The sequence below is a fragment of the Microcebus murinus genome, unplaced genomic scaffold (assembly GCF_040939455.1).
Source record: "Microcebus murinus isolate Inina unplaced genomic scaffold, M.murinus_Inina_mat1.0 scaf070_hap2_Mmur4.0, whole genome shotgun sequence".
NCBI classification, from domain to species: Eukaryota; Metazoa; Chordata; class Mammalia; order Primates; family Cheirogaleidae; genus Microcebus; species Microcebus murinus.
This window is the reverse complement of record NW_027439016.1, coordinates 51,322-57,795: the sequence shown is the minus strand read 5'-3', so window position 1 is coordinate 57,795 and position 6,474 is coordinate 51,322. Positions and strand designations below refer to the sequence as shown.

The following is a 6,474-nucleotide window of genomic DNA, read 5'->3' as shown; positions in this document are numbered from 1 at the left end:
ACCCCAAAAGCAACGGGACGAGTTCTGGTCACATACTCCCTCAAAATGACATCCTGGCCTTCTTCTGGAACTCCCTCCCCTCTCAGACTCTCAAGGTTTCCTCCAGCGTGTCGGTTCCCACAGAGCAGACCTTTGGTCTGAGACCTGACAGTCCAGATGCCACGCGTGCTGCCGCGTGGCGGCGGTGTCGCGGCTTGGGACAAGAGGAGGCCCCACGGTGCGGGCTGGGGCGCCAGGCACAGCGGCGGGCGCTGAGGGTGGGGGTGACCCCCACCCCGGGCCGCCGCCGCGCTCCCAGAAAGGGGACAGAACGAGAGGCAAAAAAAAAAAAAAAAGCCGCCGCCTAGGGCACCCGTGATTCCCGGGCGGTCTCCCATCCAAGTACTAACGAGGCCCGACCCTGCTTAGCTTCCGAGACCAGAGGAGATGGGGGGCGTTCAGGGTGGTGTGGCCCTAGACGGCGGAGGGCGCCCCTGCCCCGCTCGAGAAGCCGAGCCTCTCTGCGCTTCCCCGCCGCCGCCTCCCGCCCCAGGCCCCGCGCCGGGCCGGGCCTGTTGAGTTCGCCGGCGGCCGGGTCCGGCGGGCTCCGAGGGACCGGGGTGATGGGCGGGGCGGGGCGGGGCGGGGCGGGGCGGGGGGCTGTCTCTCTCTACACACACACACACTCACACTCACTCACACTCACACAAGATGCGCCTCCACGGCTGGACTTGCCAAGGTGGAGACCTTCCAGCCCCCCTCCTCTCCCCGCCTGGCCTCCTTCACCTACCCGCCGCCCACCCCCAGCGCGTCGCCGCCGCTGACTGCGCACGCGCCCGGCGCTCGCCCTCTGACCCCAGCCAGGGGCCGCCCTCCCCCACAACCGCTTTCAGCTGTGCCCCCCTCCCCCCGCCCTGTGGGTGGGCTGCCGCCTATTCCCCCGGGCCAGGACTGGGGCACAGCGCAAGGGGGAGGGGAGCGAGTGTATGGGGCATCTCTCTCTGGGGATGTGTCCCATGGGTGGGGTGGGGTGGGGTGGCGTGGTTTGTGGGGCGCTGAAGAAATCAGTCCCCTCCATCTCCCACCTCTGGAAAACGCCCAAGCCCTTGGAGAACTGCCGGCACCGCTACCGTGGGGGCCGGGACCCTCCTCTGTGTCCTCCTGTGGCCCAGTCCAAGGGGCCTGGGCCTGGCCGGGGCTGCATTGGACCCCGACCACCCTGGCGTGTGGACTCGCCAAAAATCGGCCATTAGATATTGGATTCCAGCTTCCTTGAGGTCATTTCACTAATGAGTGCACCGGAAAGAGTTTCCTAATCCATCTGTGAGGGTGGCAACTGAAAGAGAATTTGAAAGCTGACAGAATAGGCGAGGGAAGGCATAGGAGATTTCCACACCCAGCAAGGAAGCCTTTCCCGAAATGGAAGAAAGAAACGAGCAAACAGAGACACCGGTAGCCCGCCCGGATCAGAGTCTGCCCCCGAGAGAAAGCACCCTGACCAGGTTCACCCGTGGGTGGGTGGCGAGCTAGCGGCATTCAGAAGAGCGAGGCCCGCAGTCTGTGCGGAAGACACCTGCACTCGGGTGTGTGTGGCGGCACAATTCCCAAGCAGCTCCAGATGTTAAACCAAGGAGAAGCCAGGGAGTTCCCAACGCCCCAGGTGTCCTCAGCCCACGACTGGCTGCTGTGGGAATGCGAAGCCCGGCTCCTTGTCTCAGAGCGGGGTTCCCAGGAGGATCAGGCTGAAGCTGGGACTTGGCCGCAAAGTGTCCCCTCGCATGGCCACCCCCTTCCCCTTCCTGCTCCTCTACTCCTGGTGCCCCTCCATCCAGGGGCCAGACCTTAAAGAGTCACCGCAAGAGAATCCTGGTCCCAAAGGAGCCTTCTGGGGGACCGGTGCTGAGAGAGGTTGTGGGCATGGCCCGCTGGGGCTCTGCCCGACCCAGGGCTGAGAGACGCCACCTCCCAGCTCTGGGTCCCTGCAGGAAGTGTTGGCAAGCACAGGGCCGGTCCTCCAAAGGCCCAGGTGCAGGGAGCCCAGGCCAAGCAGCCTGTGGAAGAAGCCACTTGCCGTGCCACCCCGGGAACAGGACTGCAGGCCCCGGCCCTTCCCACCTCCTCCTCCTCCTCTTCCCCCCCACCCCCCGCCCCCACCCCTCCACCGACATGGCACAGGGCTCAGAGACACCTCAGACCCTTGCTACCCAAAGTGCAAAGGGCATCGGTTGCTCCTCCAAACCCCCCGCCCAGCAGACCACGTTGTCCAGCCAGCCCCCGGGCCTCCCTGGGGTGCCCAGCACAAAAGTGCAGACACCCACGGGACCCTCAGTCTCAGTTTTCGGATGTTTTTGCCACTCTAAGGACCCGCAGGCCAGCTGGGCCTTCGGGCAGGACAGAGAGCCCCGGAATCCGACGTGGAGAGCTGCGTGTACGTCCCCATCAGGAGGCGGTCCCCACCTCCGGGGCTCTCCCCTTGCGGGGAGCGGCAGCCCCAGGGCCTCAGGCAAGACACCAGGCTGGGCCCCCCCACGGCACAGCGGGGGGGGGGAGGGGGCACAGCGGGGGGGCACGTTCCCCCCGCACAAGCGCCTTAGGGACGGCTGCTGGAGACTGCTGCGGCCACCCTGCTGCCGGGTTTCTGGAGAGCTTCCTGGAAGCAGCGTCCACACCAAGCCCTTGGAAGGCCCAGGCGACGGAGGAGCCAGCCGGTCAGGCAGGGGCCGAGGACGGTGAGAGGCCGGGCGGGAAGGAGCATGTCAGGCAGGGGCAGAGGACGGTGACAGGCCGGGCGGGAAGGAGCCGGTCAGGCGGGGGCCCAGGACAGTGACGGGCCTGGCCGGGGAGGAGCGAGTCAGGCAGGGGCAGAGGAGACGGGCTGGGTAAGGGTTAGGGTTACAGTTAGGGCACAATTCACAATCGCAAAGATGTGGAAGCCACCCGAGTGCCCATCCATCCAGGAGTGCATTAATAAAATGTGGCGCGTGGACACCACGGAGTGCCATTCGGCTGTGAGGAGCAGCGGTGAGAGGGCACCTCTCGTGTTCTCCTGGCCAGAGCTGGAACCCGTTCCAGTAAGCCAAGTATCCCAAGAATGGACACACGAGCACCACGTGAGCGCGCTCACCGGCAAATTGGTACGAACGGATGGACACCTAAGTGGACAGAGAGGAATCCCCTTCCTCGGGTGGGTGTCGGGCGGGTGGGGGGAGGGGATGGGCATACACATCCATTAGGAATGGGGTGGGTGCGCACCGACTGGGGCATGGGCGCACTTGAAGCTAATGACCCGAGGGGGGAGGCTGGGAGAGGGCAACGTACCCGACCTTAACATTGGTACCCCCACAATACGCTGGAGGTATACAACATGAGAGGTAAATGAATAAGAACACAGGGGGGAGGGGGGCACGGGCAACACATGTCACCTGAATACTTGTACTCCCATCATCTGCTTGAAAAGAGAGAGAAAAGAAAATGCAATAATAGAGGCCGGGCGCGGTGGCTCACGCCTGTAATCCTAGCTCTTGGGAGGCCGAGGCGGGTGGATTGCTCAAGGTCAGGAGTTCAAAACCAGCCTGAGCAAGAGCGAGACCCCGTCTCTACTATAAATAGAAAGAAATTGATTGGCCAACTGATATATATATATATATAAAAAAAATTAGCCGGGCATAGTGGCGCATGCCTGTAGTCCCAGCTACTCGGGAGGCTGAGGCAGAAGGATCACTCGAGCCCAGGAGTTTGAGGTTGCTGTGAGCTAGGGTGACGCCACGGCACTCACTCTAGCCTGGACAACAAAGTGAGACTCTGTCTCAAAAAAAAAAAAAAAAAAGAAAAAAAAAAAAAAGAAAATGCAATAATAGAGGTAAGAGACACTTTTTAAAAATAATGAATCCGAAGAGAAAAGTAAAAGGAGGCCTGTGGAGCAGGTCTGGGTGTGACTCCGGATCCCCCAACATCAGGTGCCACCACCAAAGATTCCTACGTGGAGCCCGTAGAACCCCAAAAGCAACGGGACGAGTTCTGGTCACATACTCCCTCAAAATGACATCCTGGCCTTCTTCTGGAACTCCCTCCCCTCTCAGACTCTCAAGGTTTCCTCCAGCGTGTCGGTTCCCACAGAGCAGACCTTTGGTCTGAGACCTGACAGTCCAGATGCCACGCGTGCTGCCGCGTGGCGGCGGTGTCGCGGCTTGGGACAAGAGGAGGCCCCACGGTGCGGGCTGGGGCGCCAGGCACAGCGGCGGGCGCTGAGGGTGGGGGTGACCCCCACCCCGGGCCGCCGCCGCGCTCCCAGAAAGGGGACAGAACGAGAGGCAAAAAAAAAAAAAAAAGCCGCCGCCTAGGGCACCCGTGATTCCCGGGCGGTCTCCCATCCAAGTACTAACGAGGCCCGACCCTGCTTAGCTTCCGAGACCAGAGGAGATGGGGGGCGTTCAGGGTGGTGTGGCCCTAGACGGCGGAGGGCGCCCCTGCCCCGCTCGAGAAGCCGAGCCTCTCTGCGCTTCCCCGCCGCCGCCTCCCGCCCCAGGCCCCGCGCCGGGCCGGGCCTGTTGAGTTCGCCGGCGGCCGGGTCCGGCGGGCTCCGAGGGACCGGGGTGATGGGCGGGGCGGGGCGGGGCGGGGCGGGGCGGGGGGCTGTCTCTCTCTACACACACACACACTCACACTCACTCACACTCACACAAGATGCGCCTCCACGGCTGGACTCGCCAAGGTGGAGACCTTCCAGCCCCCCTCCTCTCCCCGCCTGGCCTCCTTCACCTACCCGCCGCCCACCCCCAGCGCGTCGCCGCCGCTGACTGCGCACGCGCCCGGCGCTCGCCCTCTGACCCCAGCCAGGGGCCGCCCTCCCCCACAACCGCTTTCAGCTGTGCCCCCCTCCCCCCGCCCTGTGGGTGGGCTGCCGCCTATTCCCCCGGGCCAGGACTGGGGCACAGCGCAAGGGGGAGGGGAGCGAGTGTATGGGGCATCTCTCTCTGGGGATGTGTCCCATGGGTGGGGTGGGGTGGGGTGGCGTGGTTTGTGGGGCGCTGAAGAAATCAGTCCCCTCCATCTCCCACCTCTGGAAAACGCCCAAGCCCTTGGAGAACTGCCGGCACCGCTACCGTGGGGGCCGGGACCCTCCTCTGTGTCCTCCTGTGGCCCAGTCCAAGGGGCCTGGGCCTGGCCGGGGCTGCATTGGACCCCGACCACCCTGGCGTGTGGACTCGCCAAAAATCGGCCATTAGATATTGGATTCCAGCTTCCTTGAGGTCATTTCACTAATGAGTGCACCGGAAAGAGTTTCCTAATCCATCTGTGAGGGTGGCAACTGAAAGAGAATTTGAAAGCTGACAGAATAGGCGAGGGAAGGCATAGGAGATTTCCACACCCAGCAAGGAAGCCTTTCCCGAAATGGAAGAAAGAAACGAGCAAACAGAGACACCGGTAGCCCGCCCGGATCAGAGTCTGCCCCCGAGAGAAAGCACCCTGACCAGGTTCACCCGTGGGTGGGTGGCGAGCTAGCGGCATTCAGAAGAGCGAGGCCCGCAGTCTGTGCGGAAGACACCTGCACTCGGGTGTGTGTGGCGGCACAATTCCCAAGCAGCTCCAGATGTTAAACCAAGGAGAAGCCAGGGAGTTCCCAACGCCCCAGGTGTCCTCAGCCCACGACTGGCTGCTGTGGGAATGCGAAGCCCGGCTCCTTGTCTCAGAGCGGGGTTCCCAGGAGGATCAGGCTGAAGCTGGGACTTGGCCGCAAAGTGTCCCCTCGCATGGCCACCCCCTTCCCCTTCCTGCTCCTCTACTCCTGGTGCCCCTCCATCCAGGGGCCAGACCTTAAAGAGTCACCGCAAGAGAATCCTGGTCCCAAAGGAGCCTTCTGGGGGACCGGTGCTGAGAGAGGTTGTGGGCATGGCCCGCTGGGGCTCTGCCCGACCCAGGGCTGAGAGACGCCACCTCCCAGCTCTGGGTCCCTGCAGGAAGTGTTGGCAAGCACAGGGCCGGTCCTCCAAAGGCCCAGGTGCAGGGAGCCCAGGCCAAGCAGCCTGTGGAAGAAGCCACTTGCCGTGCCACCCCGGGAACAGGACTGCAGGCCCCGGCCCTTCCCACCTCCTCCTCCTCCTCTTCCCCCCCACCCCCCGCCCCCACCCCTCCACCGACATGGCACAGGGCTCAGAGACACCTCAGACCCTTGCTACCCAAAGTGCAAAGGGCATCGGTTGCTCCTCCAAACCCCCCGCCCAGCAGACCACGTTGTCCAGCCAGCCCCCGGGCCTCCCTGGGGTGCCCAGCACAAAAGTGCAGACACCCACGGGACCCTCAGTCTCAGTTTTCGGATGTTTTTGCCACTCTAAGGACCCGCAGGCCAGCTGGGCCTTCGGGCAGGACAGAGAGCCCCGGAATCCGACGTGGAGAGCTGCGTGTACGTCCCCATCAGGAGGCGGTCCCCACCTCCGGGGCTCTCCCCTTGCGGGGAGCGGCAGCCCCAGGGCCTCAGGCAAGACACCAGGCTGGGCC

General features: G+C 63.7%; 2 pseudogenes; both read right to left on the bottom strand.

The window, feature by feature from the left end:
* Positions 1–340: 340 nt before the first annotated feature.
* On the bottom strand, positions 341–459 carry LOC142869338 (uncharacterized; annotated as a pseudogene).
* A 3,853-nt stretch (positions 460–4,312) lies between these two features.
* Positions 4,313–4,431, bottom strand: LOC142869337 (uncharacterized; annotated as a pseudogene).
* Between the last annotated feature and the right edge of the window lie 2,043 nt (positions 4,432–6,474).